This window comes from Tauraco erythrolophus, chromosome 3 (genome assembly GCF_009769465.1).
Source record: "Tauraco erythrolophus isolate bTauEry1 chromosome 3, bTauEry1.pri, whole genome shotgun sequence".
Taxonomy (NCBI): Eukaryota; Metazoa; Chordata; class Aves; order Musophagiformes; family Musophagidae; genus Tauraco; species Tauraco erythrolophus.
Genome location: NC_141467.1, coordinates 87405310 through 87430494, shown reverse-complemented (window position 1 = coordinate 87430494; position 25185 = coordinate 87405310). Strand labels below are relative to the sequence as shown.

Genomic DNA, 25185 nt, shown 5'->3' with positions numbered 1-25185 from the left:
GAATTTAAATGTATTTTCAGTAACCAGTAGACACAGACCATTGGACCAGGCATTTTTTTCTCTTAGTTCTTTTTTTTTTTCCTTCATTCTCCTGCCTTTGCAATTGCAAAAATCAATAGGAAAGTCATCTTAACAGAACAACGGAGAAATCTCTAGGTACCTACTCTCTGATACAGAAGTTTGCTGGCTGGCAGTAAAACACAGAGAAATCTGGCCAGGGAATCTGTGAAGAGACGTTTTGACCATTGCCAAGTTTCCATCTAGAAGTATTCTGCTACATTTCAGGGAAGGACTTTGTTTGGATCAGGCTAGGATCAAGGAACTGCAAAAAATAATTTTACAGAAGTCTTCTTTTTATGAAACTTTTCAGTATTAGGCTCTGCTCATGTAATTATAATCCACTTTTCACCGTTTGTCTTTATTATATTCCTTTGGATATAAACCATTCCTCTCTCATTTAAGCTTATCCGTATTGACTCAGATATTTGTGTTCACCACTGTGTACACAGATACAATCTTCAAAGATTCAGGATTTCTCTCAGTGATTTCCCTGTCATTACCTTTGTTTAGAAAACAAATAAGTGTTTGAAATCACTAAACTTTGCTTCTTGACTGCAGAAACGGGTGATTATTCCGCACTCTTAAAACAGAATCTCTGAGCACTCTATTTTACTGAAGAAAGGTTGGGATTTTCAGCTGTTTACTGTTTGTGTCCAATTATTTATTTATAGTCATTTAAAAAGAAATACTTCAGTTAAAAGTTAGGATAGAGCTAAACTGCATCTACTCTGTTAACATCAACAAATTTTGGGAAAATATGATTTAATCCTCCAAGAAAAAAAAACCTTGGAAGCAGAATCTTGCACACATTTTGTGGCAAAAATACCCATTCTATAAGAGTTTAGAATTTGAAATGTATTTTGAGAAGACATTAAAAGACGGTCAAATTATGACTTTGGTGAGAGGAAATCACTTTGAGTTGCTATGTAGAGAAGCTGTTGAATTTCTGTTTTGGTGGCAGGTGTGCAAAGCCAGTGAAGGATGGTGGTCCTATTGTTCCTCATAGGTTCCACCTGGGGTATGTCAGTTAGGTAGTAGAATGGAAGACCACCAACATTCAGTGATTACAAAGGATAAATAGCAGAAGAAGCGATGGGAAGAACAGGAAAAGTAGTGTATATACATATGTGTGGTATATATACATGTGCATATGTATGCATGTTGTCAAAGGGTAAAGCCTCCCTGAAAGCAACACTCAGCTAATGAGACTTGCCAAGCTCTAACTGACTATATGAGTTTTGGATGCACTGGGAAGAAAAAGACAAACACAAACTTTGCTATTGTCATGGGGTGAGACCTACCCAGGAACACCGCCCAAATAAAAGACACCTGCACCACATCTGTCCAGGTCTAACAGATAAAATTAGTCCACTATGTGCAGAAAAGAAGAAAAAAGCACAGCTGAACCTTATGAAACAGTTACCCTAAGGTGGAAATGGTATGTGTAGGCATCAGGATGCTGCCAGGCAAGACTCAGATATGTCAAGCATTTGGTGCAAGTATTTGGTTGCCCTGCGTGTATGGTACCAGTCACAGCTTGACCAGAGGAGCTGGTGTCTTTGCCGGTGTGAGTGTGAAGTTACATGTATGTCATAGAACAGAAGTCTTAGACTATCACTGCCTATTTCTATCTGCTACATTGTCCACCCTGCTGTGTAAATATATGTGGGATTACATGTCACAGAGTGGTGTGGTTCTCTTGTGACGGTCACAGCCCAAATTCCATTCTAGCAGTGTACATATTATGTGTAAGATTGGATGGACATCTCTGCTTTTTGCTTTAATACTTGAGGTCTGCGTAGACCTGTCATTTTTAAATATATGTGATGGTGAACATCAACTCGTACTGCTCAGAAGTTATCACAGTCAATCAGAAATAGAGTTTTATGAAAATGTTTTTTTATGAGGCTTCTTTTCATTATTGAATCACCAAGTCAAACTGTTATTTCTCCAATCCATCTGTTCCTCCTGCTTTCTTTCTCCTTTTTCCCTTTCCCAGTCTCTATAAAGGGCTGTGGATCCTTGAGCAAACTGTTTTGGCTGTACCTTCTTGTCTATACTTTCAGTGGTGGTGTCAAGAGGATAATAAAAGTCTTCAAAATACTGGCATATACTATTAAGAATTATTAAAAATGTTGAGACTCATACTGTGTTGTATAGAGAGGGTAGATCTTGTAATAATATTTCTTTTGTGGTTATTTGGTATAAGTAATGGTAATTTAATTTTGGTCTGGTAATTTACAGGAAACTATTTTAAGAAGTTGTTCGTGTCTTCATTTTGTATGTCATGTCCAATTAAATATTTAATTTTAAATTCATTTTAAAGATCAAAACATAATTAAAACCTTAAATTAGTTTAATATACCTCTAAGATAAGCATGCTTATTTTTATTTACAATCTTACACTACTGATCCACTTCTCTCGTCTTTTTCATAGAATCATGGAATCATTTAAGTTGGAAAAGACCCTTAAGATCATCAAATCCAACTATTAACCTAACATTGCCAAGTCTACCACTAAACCATGTCCCTAAGTGCCACATCTACCCATCTTTTAAATACCTCCAGGGATGGTGACTCAACTACTTCTCTGGGCAGCCTATTCCAATGCTTGACAACCCTTTCAATGAAGAAATTTTTCCTCATATCAAATCTAAACCTCCCCTGGCACAACTTGAGGCCATTTGTTCTCTTCCTATCACTTGCTACTCAGGAAGATACCAACACCCACCTCGCTACAGCCTCTTTTCAGGAGTTGTAGAGAGGGAAAAGGTCTTCCTTGAGCCTCCTTTTCTTCATGCTAAACAACCCCTGTCCCCTCATATGATCTTCATAAAATTTGTCCTCTAGACCCTTGACCAGCTTTGTTGCTCTTCTCTGGACACACATCAGTACCTCCATGTCTTTCTCGTAGTGAGGGGCCCCAAACCAAACACAGTATTTGAGGTGCGGCCTCAGCAGTTCCAAGTACAGTGGGCCAATCACTTCCCTTTCTGATACAAGCCAGGATGCTGTTGGCCTTCTTGGCCACCTGGGCACGCTTCTGGCTCATATTCAGGTCACTGTCGACCAAGACTCCCTGGGCCCTTTTCCTCCAGGCCTCTTTCCAGCCACTTTTCCCAAGCCTGTAGTTGTGACCCAAGTGCAGGACTTGACACTTATCCAGCATGTCCAAATCCCTCTATAAAGCCTTCCTACCCTGAAGCAGATCAACACTTCTTCCAAACTTGGTGTCATCTGCAAACTTACTGCAGGTGCACTCAATTCTTTCATCCAGACCTCTGAGAAAAGTATTAAACAGAAATGACCCCAATACTGACCCCTGGGAAACACTACTTGTGACCAAGTGCCAACTCCATTCACCACAACTCTTTGGGCTTGGCCATCCAGCCAGTTTGTCATCTGGTGAAGTGTACACCCATCTAAGTCATGAGTAGCCAGTTTCTCTAGGAGAATGCTGTGGGAAGAAGTTTCAAAGGCTTTACTGAAGTCCAGGTAAATGACATCCACATCCTTTTCCTCATCTACTAAGTGGGTCACCTTGTCATAAAAGGAGCTAGTCAAGCAGGACTTGCCTTTCAAAAAGCCATGCCGACTGGGCTTATTATCTGGTTGCCCTGTATGTGCTGTGTAATGGCACTCAGGGCAATTGTGCCATAACCTTCCTCAGCGCTCAGGTCAGACTGACAAGCCTGTAATTCACTGGATCCTCCTTCTGGCCCTTGGTGTAGATGAGTCTCACATTTGCTAACCTCCAGCCAACTGGGACCTCCTTGGTTAGACAGGACTGGTGATAAATCTTTGAAAGTTCCTCTTGAGTGAGTTTATATCACCCTGTTGAAATCAGATCAGTCAGAATTAATATGTTAATGTGGAAGAGAAACACAAATGTCTTCTGTTACTATAGTATGACTTTTCTGTGTTTCTCTTTCCTTTTTTTCTTTTAGGGGAATATTTTTTTGCCTTTGCTTGGCAAAGCTCTTTCTCAAAGTTAGACTCATAGTAATGAACTTTACAGGTACTTAACTTTTGGATTTGAGTTTATTTAGTTAGTTAATTATTCCTAAAATGCAAATATTCTTAGCTTTTCAAAATAGTCCCAATGTGTCACAAACTGAAGGTATCCTCATCGCACTGTATTGCAACAAAGGGTCGTTGCTATCACGACGTATCTCAGTCAGAAGGCTTTTGGATATTACGAGAGAGCTTCAGCCACTGCTCTAACCTCTCCAATATCCAGAAGGGAAATGCCCCACTTCCAGGGGGAAGTGCCCCACCTTTAACCAGCCACAGGTCACGTGGCTTCCAGCTTCCCAGGGTAATTCACAGCACTTGTTTTAACAAGCCACAGGTGCTTCTCATTTAGCCCACACAGCAGCCAGAGAACTTCTCCGACAATTCCCCCTTTTTTTGTTTTGAAAGACCCAATAACCTTAGGGGCTCTATCATTCTGACTCCATGTTCAGTTGCCACCCGTCGAACATCCTTGAAATGGAACCATGGGGGAATCTTTCTTTACTTTTGATTGTATCATGTCGGCGGTGGATATATCCATTGCTCTGGTGGCGATGGATACATCCATCCCAGCCGTTCTGGCTGCTTTTCCTGATGATTTATTGCCGGATTGGCCTGCGGGTGCCGCAATGCTCCTGCAAAGGGTTTGTCGGGACTGTAAGGCGCACGTCTCTTTGTTCTTCTTTTGTTATTTCCACGATTTGGCCGGCCGTTAGCATAAACCTTTGACCTGCATTGTTTAGCAATGTGACCTATTTTTCCACATTTGTAACACCTCTTCTTCTTAATATGTGAGGCAGTTAGGGCGGTGGCCAGTGCAGTCATTTTATGTTCTACAGACCCGACTTTAGCACACGCAATAACCATCTCTTCTGAAGAGGGGTTCCCCAGCAATGTTTCACTAATTCTCTGGCAATTGGGGTTGGCGTTATCCTTTGCCAGCTGTTTTGTTAACAGGGCCCGTAATCTGCTGTCCAGTACTTGTTTTTCTATCACCCCTTGTAACCTTTCCACGAATTGCAGGAAAGGTTCTCTGACCCCTTGTTTAATTGTAGAGTACTTCGCCTTAGGCTCTGCCATTTCTGCCGCGCGCATTAATGCCTGCATCCCTATTTGCTTAGCTTGCTTAAGAATCTGGGGATGCCACTGCGCTTGAACTGCCGGGTTACTAAAAACCTGACCCGTTCCCATTAACACATCTGTACCTATGGCGTAGCACGGGTCACCTTGGGGCAACTGCATGTTCTGCAGTACCCGATGATCAGCCATCTGCCTCCAAATGTTCATAAAGATGGAGTGTTGCACTGGCTGGAACATAACTTGGGCTAAATGTTGAAAATCATATGGCACCAATATCTCTAAATTTAATAATCATAGCAATTGTGCCACTGCTGGGGAATTTGGTCCGTAACGAGCCACCGCCTTCTGCATATCTTGTATTACTTTCCATGACCAGCCCAAATGTTGATTGGGCTGCTTAGAGCCCGGGAGGGCCAGTTCCATGGGGAATACGCTTGGCCCTCCCCCCCATTTCTGTTACAGATGGTTCCTTATTGACTGGTGTCCCCAGTGTTTCAGCCAGGTCCCAGTCCTCAACCTCTATTGCTTTCATCTTAACCTCATCCCAAAAACGTACTGGATTACACGGCTGAACTGTAGGTGGAGTAAATTTTTCTGCCGCTTTTAGCTGCGCTGTGGGGGGTACATACGCTCTCAGGGAGTCCGGCTCTATTAAACAGGCAGATTTCTGCAACCTTTTTCTTGGCTTGGGCACAGGCCGTAACTTCTCAGCTAAGCCGTCACTCACTTTAGAGGTCTCTCCCATAACCTCTCTTACTGCAGAAAGGGTTATGGCCTGCTGCAATATTTGCATTACTACTACCAGTTGCTGGGACACTCCTTGTAATAGCGTCATAACCTGCCGTAACATTATTGGCTGCGCTGTTTGCACCTGTGCTGGATAGCTGGACACTGCGGGATACGAATTTGCCAGGAATATTTGCTCAAGTGGCAGAGCCGTAGGCAAGATGGAAGAAGGGGGGGCTGTTGGGGCAAAGGGTGGGGGACGCTTCAACTCTTCCTGCAGGGAGGGGCAGAGTCCCTGCAACTTTCTCAATGTCTGAGCACAGCGAAGATAGGACAGATACACTGTCCACGCTATCTCTTTCGGGTAGCTCATAATCTCCTTCAAAACCTTCACCCGCAGATTCATAGTTTGATAGTTCATTTTCTTCTACCACCCCTTTTTATATTATGTCATCCAGGGCCCCCCATGTACACAGCAGATCAGTTAGGCCCTTATGTTTAAATACAGCCTCCAGGAGTAACTTGTCCCCCAGCTTTTTCCAGAGCTCAAGGCTAAAGACTGTGCTAAGATTCACTAGGCCTTCCTGCTCTGATGCCCAATCCAGTAATTTATAAAAATCCTCATCACTTATATTGGCTCCGGCAGCCATTGTCACAGACTTGAGGGTGGCAAAAGCCTGGCTTTCCTTTACAAAGCTCTGTCCCATTTTTTCAATTCAAATTCTGTCCCTTGAGCCCCACGTGAGCGCACATACCTTCTGATACCAGTTGAAATCAGAGCTTCTTCACTGCTCTCAAGCTATGCTGGGCTTCTTCTGTACCGCACTTCACCCTGCAGTCCAGACAGCTCATGTCCCAACAAATCACATCAGGGTCACCAGATGTCACAAACTGAAGGTATCCTCATCACACTGTATTGCAACAAAGGGTCGTTGCTATCATGACGCATCACAGTCAGAAGGCTTTTGGATATTACAAGAGAGCTTCAGCCACTGCTCTAACACCTCCGATACCCAAGAGGGAAATGCCCCACCTTTAACCAGCCACAGGTCATGTGGCTTCCAGCTTCCCAGGGTAATTCACAGCACCTGTTTTAACGAGCCACAGGTGCTTCTCATTTAGCCCACGCAGCAGCCAGAGAACTTCTCCGACACCCATGCGTACTTTAACACATACGATAGTTCAGTTTTCTTGTAACTGTAAGGGTAAGGGCTATGCCTTGAGTCTTCCATAGCATCTGTCGCTACGTCATCAATATCTTGCATGTATGCATCACTAAGGTTATCAGATGTTTTGGATGCTTCTATTTGGACTTTTGGAAACTCAAAATACTCCTTTTGTGAGCTTTTGGTGATTTGGTTTGGTTTGTTGGGGGTTTTTTAAGGGGCATTTATATCTTAAACCTTTGGTGTAATTGCAACCTAATATTGTGTCATAATATCAGTGAGATTTTTCAATCTGATTTCTCTGGTGATTTTATTTCCTGTCATACTGTCCAAAACCAGATCTGAGAAATCTTAGCTCATGCTAAGATTTAGCATCTTTATGTTGTATCCAAGGAGAATAAATTTTCTTTTCGTCTCATGGGTGAAGGAGATGTCTAAATTTTAGCATTTAGTGATGTTGATGGCAATTTAAAAGGTCAGGCTCTGAACTGGAATGGGAAGTGCGCTAGAAAATACAGACCAAATGAGTGGTGTGATGATAATACTGAACCTCAAAAATGTAAATCACCCAGCTTTGTTCACGGATCACACTTTTAGTATTGTAAATTCTAATATTTTGACTGTAGATGAAGACAATTTCCACTAGTCACTCAGGATTATAAAGCCATTCCACTCATACCACTTTGACAAATGCAGAGCAACTAATATGAATTAAAAGAGAGTAACTAATTTCTGCAACTTTATAATATTATAATGATTAATTATTATAACATTTATTAATTAAAATAATTTAAATATGGCAATTTCAATAAGAAAGTAAATACCTCAATAATAACATTTTCATCATATTTAGGATGTGTTCTCTATGACTTCTGTGCTGATGTTTGGCTAAAAAGAAAATGACAAGCTTACAGTTACTGAAGATTTTCTTTCTGTACAAATAAAAAAAGTTTCTCATTTAGCTCTTGAAACGTTTCACTCTGAAACATTGCCTAAGTTTTGAATTCACATTTCAGTTACAGACTCGTGTAGACTGGAAAGACATCTGCTGCCAGACTGGGAACTCTGATAAATAGTTACATCTACTTTAGGGATCATATTGACGACTGTTTCTGCTATTTTCAGCTATCGAATGGCTGAAATATTTCCCTGGTTTTCTTCCACAGGATTTCTCTGCATACCTTTTGATAATTGATATGAAAGAATTACTCAATGTTTCCGAATTTTATTTTCTTATTTTCCGCTGGGAGTTTTAGTTTTGCCTACTAATAAAAAGAAAAAATAATCATTGAAGTATTCATTTCATCCACACCATTCAGTAAGCTGAAGTGATAATTTGTTTCAGATGAATGAACTGATGAGTCATCTGATCTAAACAATAGCATTTACTAGTAGGATAATAAAAGATAATTATTATACTCAGAAAGCTGTTGTACTTTTAATTAGTAGCTCTAAATTAGCTGAGAGGTGATTGGGGAACCAAGCACCTTTTTCAAAGTGACTTTTCCATTAAATGCAGAACCCGTGTTACTTAATTAATAGGATTGAATTAAACCTGGTATCATAATAAGATTTTATTCTTAATTGTACCTCAAATAAAATAAATCGGATGATGATGATTATTATTGTTGTTGTTACTATTATTGTTCCAGAGTTAAAATTGTTTTTCCTTGTATTTTGTATGTTGCTTAAAAGGTTAGTGTCTCTGTGATCCCTACATAAGCATTAAGGAGAGGCTTATCCACAAATTTATTAAGAGGAGATCAGCCTTGATTAGCCAATTTCATGTTCCCTTACTCCCTTTTCTGTCCAGAGCTATAGTGAAAAGGTTTGTAAAGTGCAACAAAGTTGAACTTCGTATTGTTTGTGTGTTTGGAGAGAATAATTTATGAATGGTTTTGTAATTACAGTCCCAAGATCCATCAATAAAAATAGTTTTTCTTAATCTGTAATCTCTAGCGATATGCCTTCCGTTATATATAGGTTACTGTTAAAATCTACAGGAAAACAACAAAAAGTTGCAGGGGTGTTTTTATTTCTTCTTCAGCCCATAGACTGTAATGTAAAAATAAGAAATAAACAAAGTTCAGATGTTTTGCTTTTACCAGTGTACTCCTCTTTCCTTCCATAAAAACTTGATTACACAGTCAAATGCTACAAAAGCGTGATTAAGATTTGTTCTCTAAGAGCAAATAAGCAACTGTATAAGAAAGCAGTGAAGCAGGACCAGAATATGCTGCCCATGCTCAAGATTAGCAAGATCTTCACATTTCCAACATGCATATACAGTTCAAAACACTTTTGCAGTAGCAGGGAAATTGCCTCCTACGCTGTACTTCTACCTTCTTCCACTCATTTTTGTTCACAAAACGAATAAAGCAAGTGACCACAGAGCATGCAATGTACACAACTGATCTCAGAGTATTATTGTCCTGAGTAGTGACTTTTTCAGCATAAAATAAGTGTGAATAGTTGTTACCTATACAGTCTTCGATTTTTTTCCTCCATTCCGTTCACACACCCCCTGCAGGACACTAAAAAAAACGTAGCAGCTGTAGGCTACAATCACTGGGCCTAAGACAGATGAGTGCCACGTGATTGTCTTTTCCCTTTCAAGGTATCCTGCAAACTTGCACATCAGGATGGTAAAGAATTGTCTTCTATTTAAATAAGAGCCTGGAGAGAAGGAAATAAGTACACTTTAAATTTAGGCTTGGAAGAAAAGCTTCTTGCTTTTTTGTACAAAAGCAGAGAGGAGACTGTTTTAATTAAACAGGAGTGTTGGACTATGTATATTATATCTCAAAACCCAAGATCCTCAAGGTGATATGAGATTATTAAGAAACAAAATAATAAAGTAGAAATGACAATACAATGATAACTTGTTAATACCTGGATACTAAGAAAGGAAACATTCACCTTCTTTTCATTACCTGCAATGATCGACTCAAATTTGCTTGTTCTTATTGCCTTAATTCTCATTGCCAATGTTCTTAACAATGACTTAAAATCATGAATACATATTGTATCTTAAACTAAAGCAAAAAGTCAGATTGTATGTCTAATACTTGAAATGAATTAAATTTACAAAGTCTAATGCCTAAATTAAATGCTTCAGTTTAGTAAGTGCATTCTGGCAGACCTGTATAGGACAAGAGTTTTCTGATGATTTCTGTGGCTGAGTACTTACATTAAAATTCTTCCCATCTACCTTTAATAACTTTACTGAGAAATTAAAAGCAAATTGGCATAAAATGTTTCTAAAACCACTGTACAAACATAGACAACTCCTTTAATTTAAGGCTTGCTCAGTTACCTAATATTAATACTTCCCTAATTTAAAAGTATCACTTAAGAGTCTAAAAATGAATTGAATGAATACTAGCTTCAGTGAGCCTTAAAATGCATTTGATCACTGAATTACTTGTTAGCACTTTTTTATCATCAATTATTATAATAAATAGAAAAACATTTTTTCCTACTAAGAATACTTTAAAAAAGCTATTTTAAATTAATCTCTCTGTTTTTTTTTTTTTTTTTCAGTTTTCTTTTGACTGGGAATGTAATTAGATTGTTGAGAATTAGAACTGGGTGATCACAATATGGGTTGTAATAATATATATGTTCATATAAATATAAATGCTTCGAGTTTTAAATAACAAATTTGCATGAGTGTGACCTTCAGAAAAAAAGATATATTCAACTTCTGTACTTCACTTAGAAAAGCTTTTAATGGTTTCTATGTGTCCTTATTTCTGAAATAAGATACTGTAATTTTATTATAAAACTTATTTATAATCCTCAATATTTTTCTTGGTTTCTGCTGGTAAGAATAATATTTTATAGTTTCATCCATCTAATTAGAAATTAACTTGAATAAGAGAGAGAGAATTAAAATTTTTCTCATGCTTAATTCTGGCTTCTAATATTAAAAAAAAAGAGCTAGAATTCTATATGGTTTTGATTTTTAAATTTAACAATAACTCATGTTCATAATTTATTATTTAGGTATTTTGTGGTCACTATTCCTCCAAAGATTATTATACTGGGAAAAAAAAAAGAAACAATGAAAAAACCCAAAACAGACTTCATAATTAAACTAAGAGGTCTTGTTCTAGACTGATCTCCTTAAATCAAATTCTTAATTTCCTTTTCAAAATAAAGCCACCTAAATGTTAGACCAATGTTTCCTAGACTCTATTCAAAGTGGTAAATTTTACATTCATTGCATCTGCAATCCAAGTTTATTTTGTTCCTCCAGAATGTAACTTACCAGAAAGAAATAAGAAATCTTCTTGGTAAAGGAGGCAAAGAAACTGAGTCTACCACCATTTTTCTCGACTCGATTATTATGAATTCCCCTTACCTCTTTAAAAATAAATAAATATCAGAAACAAATGCAACAAATGCAACAATATTAACAAAAAAAAATATTATCATAGAATGGTTAGGGCTGGAAGGGACCTTCAAAGGTCATCTAGTCCAACCCCCATTATGATGTTAATGTTAGCAAGTACAATCTTTATGAAAGAATATTTTTGTTAAAAATCATTTGATGTGCTTGTTACTGTTTATGGGAATGGTTGAAGATTCTTCAGGAGCATTAGTAAATCTATACTGGTGTTTTTGTGTATGTGTTTGCCCCATTTCCATCAGTAATTCTAAGTCTGTAAATGCATTTGTGTTTATAAAAAATCATGTAATCTCTTACTTATCATAGAATCATAGAATAATGGAATGGTTTGGTTTGGAAGAGACACTTAAAGTTCATTTAGACTACTCCCTCTGCCACAGGCAGGGACATCTTTCACTAGATGAGGTTGGTCAAAGCCCTGACCTTGAATATTTCCAGGGATGGGACATCCGCAACTTCTCTGGGCAACCTATTTCAGTGCCTCGCCACTCTCATCTCGAAAAATGTAAATCTACCCTCTTTTAGTTTAAAACCATGCATACAAAAAAACCCTAAGAAAAATGGAAAAAAAAACTCTTGAAAAACTGATTTTGCTTTCCGTTTCAACAACAGAACTGCTGATGTACAGCAAAAAGCAAAATCAGAGTTAACAAGTATTAGAAACATTTACTTTAATTCAGGGGAGCTATATAGCTATAGCTGGGAATTTTGGCCAAGATTCTGTGTTGAAACCCAAGGAAGACAAAAGAGGTATCCCAGAGAAGAGTCCATCTCTGAGATATACTGATCCATTTTACTCCATGAATTGGATGTCAAATATAGAATTTGCTGATAAAACATACAGCTCCAGGGGCAGCTGTTTCTCCATCTTTAAGACAGAATAAGAACATTAACTATGAAATAGTTAAGTACAAAAAGGTACGGTGTAAACCTGAAGCAAAATACAGGTCTTATGTTTTATGTTACACCAAGAAAACGCATGAAACGTGGCAGTAAGCAATGGGCTGTGTTTCACAGTCTCACATACTCCCCTTGAAGTCCTACTGTTTTCTTTTAACTGATTTACCCTTGAGTCGTTACCTATGATGTATCACAATGTGATACAGGCTTTGCAGGCTAAAATACCTGAATATTTAAGTAACAAAGGGTATATGGACATGGACAGTAGGTACACTTTTCTATTATTTGGTAAAATTTAACGCAAAAGTAGAAAAATATTTTTCTTTTTAAAATCTTGTAGCTAGTTTGAGCAATGAAAAATGGTATTAATGATGCTTTTCAAAAATTCATTTTGTTACATACTATATTTTTCTCACTGGTGGACTCTCAGAGGCAAACATATATATTTTCTTCTTGCTTGCTGTTACCTTCAAGGTAGATTTGAATCTAGAAGTCTAAACAGAAAGCTCTAAGAATTGAGGGACAAAAGCTGAAAACTGACTTCTAAAAATAGTGATATTTTCTTTGGGACACAAAGAAAAAGTTAATTTAAAATGAGCAGCTAGAAACAGTTTTTTATTTCTTTATAAAGTTTCACAGTTCAAATAACCTGTCAGCTATTAGCTCTGAAACATATGTAATCATCTGATCTTCCAGCAGTGAAGGTTAATTTCTTGCTGAGAGAAAAATGGTTGAAGCAGATTCAACCTTCTGGTTGAGAAAGCAGTTCAAAGTGTATTTATACATATCCTATGTAATATATTTTAATGTATTCAATCAGGTCTCCATTTTTAATGTTTGTAAATTGCCATTTACTGAGATGAAAGCCTTCTAGATTTTTTAATGCCATTTGAGAAAATTAAGACTGTCAATAGTGTAGTCAAATATGGAATGATGTTACACTACCTGCAACGTATGTGATTGTAATGGGCATATATATCTAGTTAATATAAAATGGAATATAAATATCTTTGTTGCTGTTCTTCTTGTTTGAATGCATAATCCTTTCTGCTTAAAGAAAATAAGATCCTATGCTATGTATAGTAGACTTTAAATAATTTCAGATTTTGAAACTTGGTACCTTTATAAAATTAAATTTCTTTAATAAATTTGCTTATACTTACCTACATTAGAAATCACTATTTTAGTTATTATCACAGCTGAAGTCTGAGAATATCAATATTCATATTACAATCATGAAGACTCCATACTTAGGGTCACACTGATTAAAATTTAAACCTAAATATATTAGGAATACACAGAGGAGAAAAATGTAAAACAATGAAAGTACTGGACAATGGAATATTTTGCCTAAATACATGATGCAATTCCATCGCTTAATTTATTTAAATCAAAACTTTCCAGTCTTAATAGCTATAAATTCTGAAGCCATAAAACTGAAGCATAAAAATCATACTACTAGGTCAGAAAACAAGGGTTTGCCCAGGAGAGTGTCCTTTTAGCAGCAATATATGTGGAAATCCAGGTAAAATATAACCTTAGGACAATGCTTACTGATGGTTCTCAGAAGTGCTTTCTCGGTCTCCATTAATCTGTGACTGAAGGAGCTATTGATGTATACATAGTGCCTTTGTTTTTAGTAGCTCTTCATGAGTTCTTCTTCCATCAATCTATATGACTACTTTTTTAGCCCATTTAGGTTTTGCATTTATGACATCCTGTAGCAAGCACTTCCACTTCTTAAGCATGTATTGTGTAAGGAAACGTTCCCAGTTTTAGACGTGTTAACTTTTTTCACTTGATGCTCTCCAATTCTTATACTTGAAAGGACTGTAAAAATAATTTCCTGTTCAGTTTCTCCATACAGCTCATGATTTTATCATTTCCTATCATGTTTACTCCTTAATAATTCCCTTTTTAGAATGAAGAATTAAAATGTTTGTGACACAAAAGCGACCAGTACATAATTGCTATTATCCTGCTCATCCTTCTCTATATTTTCTAGTTTCACTCACGTTTTTTGCAGAGGACAGATCAAAATGTCTGTCGCCTGGACCCTGGCTTTACACATTTGTGTTATAATTGCATGTTGTTGTTTGTTTTTTTTTCTTGATAACTGCTAATATCTTATTCCCTTTCTGTCACTGCTGAGCACTGAACTGATGTTTCATAGGAATTACCTCAAGATCTCAGTCCAGGGTGGTTAATTCCTAATTCAAAGTCCATCATTGTGAATATAAAGTAGGTTTATTACTTCCTCATGTGCATTACTTTGCAATAAATTTAATTTAATATTTCATCAGTAGTCATTCATTACCATAATGTCTTTCTTTAACTTTTCGGTTAGTTCTTGTTTTTACTTCTTTGATAACTTAATGCCATCAATGTATTTTGAAAGAGTTACTTGCATCTTTTTAAAGTAATTTAAGAATATATTGAAAATCACAATTCCTGGCATACATTTTCTCACAGTTCTATGCATGAAGAAAACTATTTATGTCTACATTGTTTTCGTAAATTTACTAAATCATATTTTTTTTTCTTTTAAACATCATTTGCTGAAATACTTTATTGACTAGGGTTTTTTTAAATTATGAAATAGGATCAATTCTAAATTTCTTATTCTCACTCTAGTCAGTGCTCTGAGTCTGTTCACTCACTTTCAGTCTGTTAAATAAAATATTATTATTGCTTGTAGCCATCTATTTCTATTTTTGACAAACTGTTTTGCTTGTCCTGTGTTATCATTTCAACCTCATTTCCCTAGTTTAGAAATACCATTGGCAATATTTGAGATGAAGAGTTACATTTTTCACTCAAAGCTTTGAGACTGACAGTCTTCCAAAAAATAAAATAGAAAAAAAAATAGTAAGTCTTAAGCAAATGTCATAGGAATAGAGCTCTTTTTCTTTTTAAATGTAGCGTTATGATCTAAATGGAAATAATATAAGCTGTGAAGAATTCAAATGCTTGCCAGCATGCCACACTTATTAGAAAAACTATTATCTTCATCATATATGTAGAGGTGTTGCTTTTTTTCTGTTTAGTGTATATGGTTATATTTTGGTTTATAATTAATTTTTCTCCTGTATATCCATTTTTTTTTCTGTATTTCTCATTAGCTTTCACAAGTGCTTTGTTTTCCCTCTTTTGGCCATATTATTCTTCTGTTTTTCTAAATGTTCTGCTTGTACCCTTATTGTATAGGAACTAAATGAAACTAAAGGAAAGAACATGCATGTCGATGTTGAACAGTCTGATCTGTCATGTTTGATTGTTTTTTAATGTATTGGGTTTGCATGTCAAGGTTTTGGTAGTGGGGACACTATAGAGGTGGCTTCTGTGAGAAGCTGCTAGAAGCATTTCCTTGGTCCAATAGATACCACATTGATACTGAGCAAAACATTTACCATTTCTGATTCAGCGTAAATAGTCAGTTTTCTGAATGTAAATATAGTCAATGTTCTCCATACTGAACAGAATACCAAAATGGATAATATTTGTGAAGTGTATGTTCATTAACTGTTACTGTTTTACACATTGTGTGCCTTAAGATTGGATAAAATTATATCCAACAAGTTCTCCTTAAAGGGGCAGCCGAATGTGATCTGTATGTGACAAGAACATACATCAACAGAAAAATAAGACAGAAGTAAGGAAGCATCAGTAAACCATTTGTGAAGGTCTTTGCTGGCTAGGGCATGCCAGTTAATGCACTAGAAACTTATAGCACCAGTAGCTCGTCATAGTGTGACACTTCTTGTCTTACTGATCTATCAACTCATTTTGTATTGAATATTTACTGCTCATTGTAATTATTGAGTTTCATTAATTGGGAAAATTCAGTGTAAATTATTACTATTTGAATGGCTCATTGATTTTATATATTTTAAAGTAATTTTTTGAGAAGTCTTATTCTGCTACTTTCAAAAGTAATTCCATATAAGCACAGAGGAGAAAATACGGCATAAGTGTCATTAAAGGCAGATTCTCTGTCGGTACACAATTGAGTACTTTGATATTGATGTCAGACAAAAAAGCAACATACTTTTTTCTAGAGCTCTGCCATTATCCTTTTCACAACACGTGTCTATTTCCTTCTTTAAAAACAAACCAAAATAAAGCAGTATACTCTGGAGGACACTAATGTTTTTTATTGCTGGACACGTGATGTCTTATGTCAGCTTGTGCATAGGTAAAAACACATTTGTTTATTTAATGCACACTGGAACAGGTTTCCCAGAGAAGCTATGGATGCCCCATCCCTGGAAGTGTTCAAGGCCAGGTTGGATGAGACTTTGAGCAACATGGTCTAGTGGAAGGTGCCCCTGCCCATGGCAGGGGGGTTGGAACTAGACAATCTTTAAGGTCCCTTCCAACCCAAACCATTCAATGATTCTATGATTCTGTGATTCTATGATTCTATTATTCTGCTTTTTTATTTAGTGGAAAAAAATGTCAGGTCTTCAGTTTATAGTCAAATTTTTAAAAGACTGCTTTGTAAAACAGCAAGTGAAATAAATTGTCAAGGTCAAAACATTATGGATAAGATTCATCTTATCTTTCTTCAGACATCTAAAAATTGAATATCTGGTTTACACTAGTTGTCCAGGTTCCCACTCTAGTTATGGCTCCTCCAGAACATGATTCATTCCACTTCAGGAAAAAAATCAAGAAATAAGCCAAAAAAAAACTGTCTAACTTTCAGGTAGATTAGGCAAAAAGAGATAAATTAAGCATTTTAGGTACACAATCTTAAGAGCTTTAAAGGCAGTCAAAATAGTAAGATAAGTTTTTGCCTGTAGGGGTAAATAAACCAATGTTACCTGTTTAAACAAATAATAATAATAATAATATATGCTTGAATTTCAGTTAAGTCAAATTGAAGCAAGCCAATATATAGAAAAGAAGATGGTGTGGTGTGGTGTTTCTTTCAGCGTTCTGTATTACATAGCAGATGCAACACATTAGTATTATGTATTATTGTTACAAACAGTATGTAATATAATCAATATAGCATAATATAATATACATAGTATTTAAAAGAAAAGGTACTGGTTCAACTTTTTTTCTTCTACTATTGTGCTGTTGCAGATCCTGAAAGGGTCTCACATGTATGCACAATGAGTCAGGCCAGGAGAGAGGGTTGTGAGCTGCAGAAAGGAAGCAGCAGAAATGGAGATTGAAGTTTGAAGCCTGGAGGAGAATGAGAATGTGTGTAATGTAACCAACTTTGCTGATATTAGGAGCAAGCAAGAAATGTGTTAATTAGGAGAGTTAATTCCTGTTCCACCTCCAGGAAAGGCCTGAGTCTCCCTTTTCTCCCATTTTATATAAAACTATGCCCATTTCTAGGGAAATAAGCATGTATCTTTTTCTGTGCAATTTCACTTGAATTCCTCATTCAGAGCTTGTAGTGTTTCTAACTGCCCCATCTCCTGTCCCCAAACGCAGTCTTACTGTCTTTTCATACATTCAGAGAAACAGTTTGTTTTGTCAAACATGAGAAGATGTAGCATTTCCCATCTCCTTCTTCCCTTTCTAGTCTGGGAATTCAAGAATACAGTAACGACAAAGACAGGCCAGCGTGTTTTCAGTCAACACTTTCTTTATAGAAGAAAAGCAAAGGAAGAACAGCAGAGTATATATTACAGCTCAGACCCAGATCTGTGCACTTCTGCTTTTTGCATCTCTGAGACTAGTGTTTTCTTTGCCTTCCTGCGGGGGAGGAAAAGAGCACCTGAGAGCTTTAATAACCAGAACTCTTTATGCCCTTCCTTACCTGTCCCTTGTTTACTGAGAGAATCCTTTGTTCTTCCTTATTCTCTCTGATCTTCTGGATATCCTGCCAGGAAACAGAGGACTCCACCTGAGAGAATAGCTGAGACTACCAATGGAAAGCTGATACCTCATGATGAAAGGCAGACAGTTGAGTAAAGGCTTTTTCCACAGACTAAGAGATTAAGAACTAGACAGTGGTGCATGTCACCTACATTGTAAAGAACTAGTATAAATTCACGTTGATTTACCCTGTCCAAGTACAATTAGCTGGCACACCTATGCGTGGTTTGAAAAATCTCCAGACTTTTATGTGGACTGTTGATATTAAATGTAACTTTATGCTAGTATATTTAATTTGGTAATAACAGAAAACCTGGGCTATACACACGATGATACTGAAATACAATTCCATTACATTTGAGGGCTTCTTTAGGTTTGTATTGTATAATCATACGTTTATATATTGGGAAGGTTGTGTAAGGGCAATCTATAGCCTCAGTAGCTATAGAAAATATATATAAATATATATTTATGTGTATTAAGTATGCATATATATGCATTCCTTTCACCTTTTGACATCTTTAACATCTTTTAATTTTCAGTTATTTCATGTTTTCTCTTTATTTTTGTATCTGATTTTTTTTTTTTGTAACATTATTATATTACCTCCATTTAGTTTCAGTTGCTCAGTCACTTTTGTTAATAATTATCCATTGAGGATAAGCAATTCTCTCCCCTTACACATGTCGGTAAGAATGCCTCTTCTAGCAGTTCACACATAAACCCATCTCTAGCCTTATTTTGACGTCTAGTCTGCAGAGCACCCAAGAGGCTTACACTGTTGGAATTAATTTTTACTGCTTTCAAGTTCAGGAACACTAGACAGCTGTTTTATTTTGGTATTTGCTTTGAAATGGATTGAGATTTACCCAACAGGATACTACTAGTAGGGACTCTACTTTATATTCACAAACAATTCATATTTTTCCTGTTATAGCGTATGCTAAAGAGTCAACCATTACAGAGAATCTAACAGATATCACTAAAGATTACTGTTACAGACATAGAGGAAACTGAGTGTATTAACAATAACTGGCAGACAACCAAACGTTTAGAAATGTAAGAGCAGAAACCTTAAAAAAAGACACCTCTGATACTAAGTTAATTTAAAAACTAAGTAACGATAGTAACACTGCTAACTCAGAGATACTCAGCTATTGTTATGTCAAACTGAAATGTTCCACTGAGCAGTACAAGGTCAGATATTCCAATTTGTTTTATGTGAGCTGGTGAAAATTTGTTTAAGTTTCCTTACTGAAAACAATATTCCTATATGCATGGATTCTATAAGATTATCTCTCTAGGATATCGACTTTCAGTCTTTTCCTTCAAAACTCTTCTCAGTGATTACTGAACAATGTATCTTCAAAGATCCCAACATACAGTCAAGTTATCTTGCAGTTTTACTGGACATCTTTCTCAGGCAGAAGGGGGTGAATATCAGTTTATTTGGTGTCTACATGAGTATAATTTAATTTAAAAATATTGAGTCAGTCCATCATTACGGTGTATTGCTAGTTCATCCTAAATACAAAGGAAAACTTCATACATCTTATCTGTTGCTTGTTATGAAGCTAAATACTTAAATCAAAGGGATTACTCACAGAGGAAGGCTGTGTTCCAGCAGGAGGCAGATATAAGTTGTAACAGTAAGTAGGCTCTGACTTTTTAGCAATATAGTAAAAGTCATTGCTCTCCTTTCACCGTAAGTTGACAGTGATAGATCATAAACCTTTCTACCTTTTAGCATCTGTGATTAAACCACATTGTGTTTAAACTCATAGCCTGCAGTATGTGAATGTTAAGCTACTTCATATGAATAAATAGTGGACCTTAACTTTAAAATCCTTCTAGATGTGAATATTCTGCTGTTCGTTCATGCATTTTATTTTTTCAAGGCTAATCCATGGCTAGTTCTAGGTGTCTTGAAGGTGACATCCAAAGGAAATGAGGGAGGTTCCCTAGGACTAGAAGAAGACAAATGTCACTTCTATCTTCAAGAAAGGCAAGAAGGATCAAGGGAACTATAGGCCAGTTGGCCTCACCTCTATACCTGGGAAGGTGATAGAGCAAATAGTACTGGTTACCTTCTCCAAACATATTAAGAAGAGGAAGATGATTGAAAGTAGTCACAATGGATTTACAAATGGGAAATCAGTTTTGACAGACCTGATGATAGCCTTCTGCAATAGTTGGTGGTTGAGTGGAGAGTACTGGATATTGTTTATCTTGACTTTAGCAAGCCTTTTAATGCAGTCTCCCATAACATTCTCATTGACATTGACGAAGCAATTTTTCTAAGCAGATGTTGAGGTGGATTGAAAAATAGCTGAACTGCGAAGCTCAAACAGTTGTGGTCAGCAGCATGAAGGATAGCTGGCAGTCAGTCAGTCAGTAATGGTGTACCCCAGGGGTCGATACTGCAGCCAGTACTGTTTAGTATCTTCATAAATTACCTATAGAATGGGACAGAGTGCATTCTCAACAAGTTTGCAGATGATACAAAACTGAATGGGTGTCTGTTACACCATATGGTTGTGCTGCCATTCAGAAGAATCTCAAAGGCTCAGAGAAATGGGTAGACAGGAAGATCATGAAGTTCAACAAAAGGAAATAAAGAGTCTGCAGCTAAGGAATAACCCTGTGCACCAGTACAGACTGGCCAACTAGCTGAAGTAGGTTTGAAGAAAAGGTCTTGGGGGTCCTGATGGACACCAAATTGAGCATGAGTCAGCAATGTGCCGCTGTGGCAAAGAATGCCACCAGCCTCCTGGGACACGTTCAGCAAAGTTACCAGCAGCTCAAGGGATGTGATCTTTCTTCTCTCTTCAGCACTGGTGAGATGCATTTGGGGTGCCATGTTCAGTGCTGGTCTCCTGAGTACAAGAGAGACATGGGCGTACTGGAGTGAGTCCAGCAGAGTGACGCAGATGATTAAGGGACTGGAGCATTGGATTGGGCAACCTGGTGTAGTGGAGGGTTTCCCTGCACATGGCAGGGGGGTTGGAACTAGATGATTTTTGAGGTCCCTTCCAACTCTAACCATTCTATGATTCTATGTATAAGAAGAGGCTGAAAGAGATGAGACTGTTCAGCCTGACAAAGAGAAAGTGCAGGGGAATTTCATCAATATATATAAATACCTAGGACGTAAAGGACGTAAGCCAGGCTTCTCAGTGGTACCCAGTGACCTCTGGAGCAAGGAGCAATGGGCACAAACTGAAACACAGGAAATTCCCTTTAAACAATAGAGAAAAACTACTACTGTAAGGGAGATTGGATTTTGGAACAGATTGCTCAGAGAGGTTGTGGAGTCTCCATCCCTAGAGATACTCAAAACCTGACAGGACATGAGCCTCAGCCATCTGCTCTGCATGACCCTTCTCTGAGCAAGAGGACTGGACTAGATGATCTATGGAGGCTTCTAGTCTCAGTTACTCTCTGATTCTGTGATAGGAATTATACTGAGATTATTGTTCATCAATCTAATGCTATTTACATTATACCAATATTTTTTCTTATTTTTTAAACAAGACAATTAAAAAAAGTAAACTCTATACATGTTTATTTCTCACTTTAAAAGTTCTTTGATGAAATTTTTAACCAGTCAACTGTTTTGTGCCAATTCCATCTGTCGTTAGATGCTTTCCAAACTCATTAAAAATATCCAGATGTTGTAGTGATGAAGGCCATAGAAACATCTAGATATTTAGAGGCATGAAAAGTTCTCTTGTCTAGCTCTTGCCTGGTTAAAAGGAAGCTTGCTTGTGCTGATGTATTTTGAATTAATGGATTCCCTCAATTTCCGAAATTAATGACAGTATTAACACTACAGTTTGCCTGCAATTTTGACAGAAAACAAAAAAATCATGCCAACAGATAAATATAAAAATTGTAGAAGTGTATTTTGCTTATTTTGGAGGAAATACGTCAATTAGTGTCATAACTATGAAAATTCCAAGAGAAAAGCTTCTTTAGATACCCTAGCATTTTTAATCTTGTAAAATACAAGCCACCTAAATATCTGAGCAAAATGTTAAACCACAAAAATACAGAGAAATGCTACAAATCAGTGAAGGCCAAGATGAACGTAAATTCAGGAATAATTTGCAGCCCAACTTTAGATGTCAATTTTGGACAGGTGACTTTCAGTCTTTCATGATAGTTGACAGAAGATAGCAAATGATTGAGAGTGAGTCATTCTTTAGCGAATACTTTTTCATCCATCAGTTGAAAAAAAATACATCACCTCCCAATTCTTCAGTTAAAGTGATTTGATCTTTATTTGAACTGGATAATTGTTTTTAATGAGTTTCCTAAGGGCAGATTATACTGGATACTCACATTTATATTTTAACAATTTTTGTTAATTTTGAAGCAAATATTTTTCGTATTATCTTCACATTATGTTTGTTTTGGTTTGTTTCTAAGAAAATACTCCGGTCTTCAAAAAGGGCAAGAAGGAAGACCCAGGTAACTATAGACCGGTCAGCCTCACCTCCATCCCTGGAAAGATAATGGAACAACTTATCCTTGGTGCTGTCTCTAGGCATATCAAGGATAAGAGGGTCATTAGAGGCAGTCAACATGGCTTCACTAAAGGGAAGTCGTGCTTGACAAACCTGATAGCCTTTTATGAGGACATCACCCAGTGAGTGGATGATGGTAGAGCAGTGGATGTGATCTATCTTGACTTCAGTAAAGCATTTGACATAGTCTCCCATGGCATCCTCACAGCTAAACTGGGGAAGTGTGGTCTGGATGATCGGATAGTGAGGTGGATTGTGAATTGGCTGAAGGATAGAAGCCAGAGAGTAGTGGTCAATGGGACAGAGTCCAGTTGGAGGCTTATATCCAGTGGAGTCCCTCAAGGGTCAGTACTGGGACCTGTATTGTTCAACATATTCATCGATGACTTGGATGAGGGAATAGAGTGCACAGTCAGCAAGTTTGCTGATGACACTAAACTGGGAGGAGTGGCTGGCACACCTGAAGGCTGTGCTGCCATTCAGAGAGACCTGGACAGGCTGGAGAGTTGGGCGGGGAGAAATTTAATGAAATACAACAAGGGCAAGTGTAGAGTCTTACATCTGGGTAAAGAACAACCCCATGTACCAGTACAAGTTGGGGACTGAACTGTTGGGGAGCAGCACAGGGGAAAGGGACCTGGGGGTCCTGGTGGAAAGCAGAACACTGGAACAGGCTGCCCAGAGAGGTTGTGGAGTCTCCTTCTCTGGAGATGTTCAAAACCTGCCTGGATGTGTTCTTGTGTGATCTGATCTAGGTGGTCCTGCTCTGGCAGAGGGATTGGACTAGATGATCCTTTGAGGTCCCTTTCAATCCCTAACATTCTGTGATTCTGATTCTGTGAAAAATATTTTCGAATATTAGAAAATAAACAGAATAAACACATGCCAAATGGGATAGACAGCAATGAGTCCCAGAAAACACAGGAATAATGAAATGTTCTTTTTCTAATAATCAGAATTTCTGTTCTTGTCACATAATCTCAGCTGGTCAGGTATCAGTCACTGATAAACTTAAATTGATCATCAAATTCTGGACTCAAAAAACCCTTACTTGAGCTTGCTCCTGTTTCATATTAACAAGCTTCTGCCAGCAGATCCTATTTACCAGTGCTTTGTGATGTCTCTGCCATACTAATCACCTTAAATCTCTTCATAATGTATTTGATTTCAAGCCAGTGATAACTTTTGGTTACCTGTATTTCATTAAGTAATACACAACGGATAGTGAAAAAAACAGTTACCACAAATGGTATGCAGACCTTCCTCTTTCCAAAATGACCAATTGTATGTCACGTGGTTGTCCACTTTCTTCAGTATTACAGTCTTAGACAGGAAAGTGCTTAAGACAAAGCTGGAGGCAACAGCAATCTTAAAATACGTATGAAATGTAGAAACAGACCTTTGAATTAGGCTGACCATATGGTATAATTGCTGTGTAAATATTTTGTAATAACCTATTGAAACACAAATATAGCTTATCAATTCTATTTTTACAGTTTTCCCAGGATACAGCGCTTGGTAATATTTGTGTGTGCCTCAGCAGTTGCCAAAATTTTCCATACATAGTATGCAACTTAATTCAAAATGGGAAATGGCACTGGAAGTCACAAGGAATTTTACTTGGCTCAATGGCAAAATAAGCAGGATTAAGTTTGTTAGTTACCTTTATGAACACCAAAGAGAAGACTTGGATGCAGATAAATATTATTTAAATATCAACAAAGACAGTAAAAACATGAATGATTAATTTCTGGATATTGGAGGAAAAATAATGGACATAATTTAGCATCTCCCTTATGATTCCTCTTAAAAATGGACAGAAATCTTCAGAAGTGTCTCACAGACACTTTTAAAATTACATTTATTTGAACATTTTATAAATATAACACTCAGTTTTTCCTTGTAAAAAGAGGTTTTCTTTTAAAAAGATTTATTTATTTTCTTCTTGAAAAGAAGGCATGAGTTGGCAAGGTGGAATTGCCTTTTTATTTAAATCATTTAAAAAAAAAAACAAAAAAGAGAAGAAAATATTTTAATGTTTGTTTTTAAAGCTCTAAGGGTATGTAAATTGGAAGAATTGTAGGTGCCTAGCTTCATCCTTTATAACAAAATATACCAGATAAAGATATTATAGAACATACGGGAAACAAATATAAACTAGTAGCAACACATTGGAATATTTATCCCAAAATGGTGACCTTGATAATGAACGAGAACTGGTTGTTACTCTTTATAGGTATTCCATTACCTGCAAGTATCTAATTACTTTCATCTTTTTACCTCTATAACCCTTAGGCCATTTTCCCCTCCATTGCTAGTAATGGTGATAAAATAAGGATATAAATGTTTTGTAGGTACTAGGGATAGAATTAATAAAAAAAAAATCTTTTTTCTTTTCAATGTTTGCTTATATTAGAAGTGCATACATCTGTGATGTGAATGTACTGCACAGACC

At 36.9% G+C, this 25185-nt stretch overlaps 1 protein-coding gene across 4 annotated transcripts in view; it reads left to right on the top strand.

The window, feature by feature from the left end:
• CSMD3 (CUB and Sushi multiple domains 3) overlaps nucleotides 1-25185 on the top strand; it is a 737988-nt gene that overhangs the window by 565282 nt on the left and 147521 nt on the right. The window lies entirely within an intron of this gene.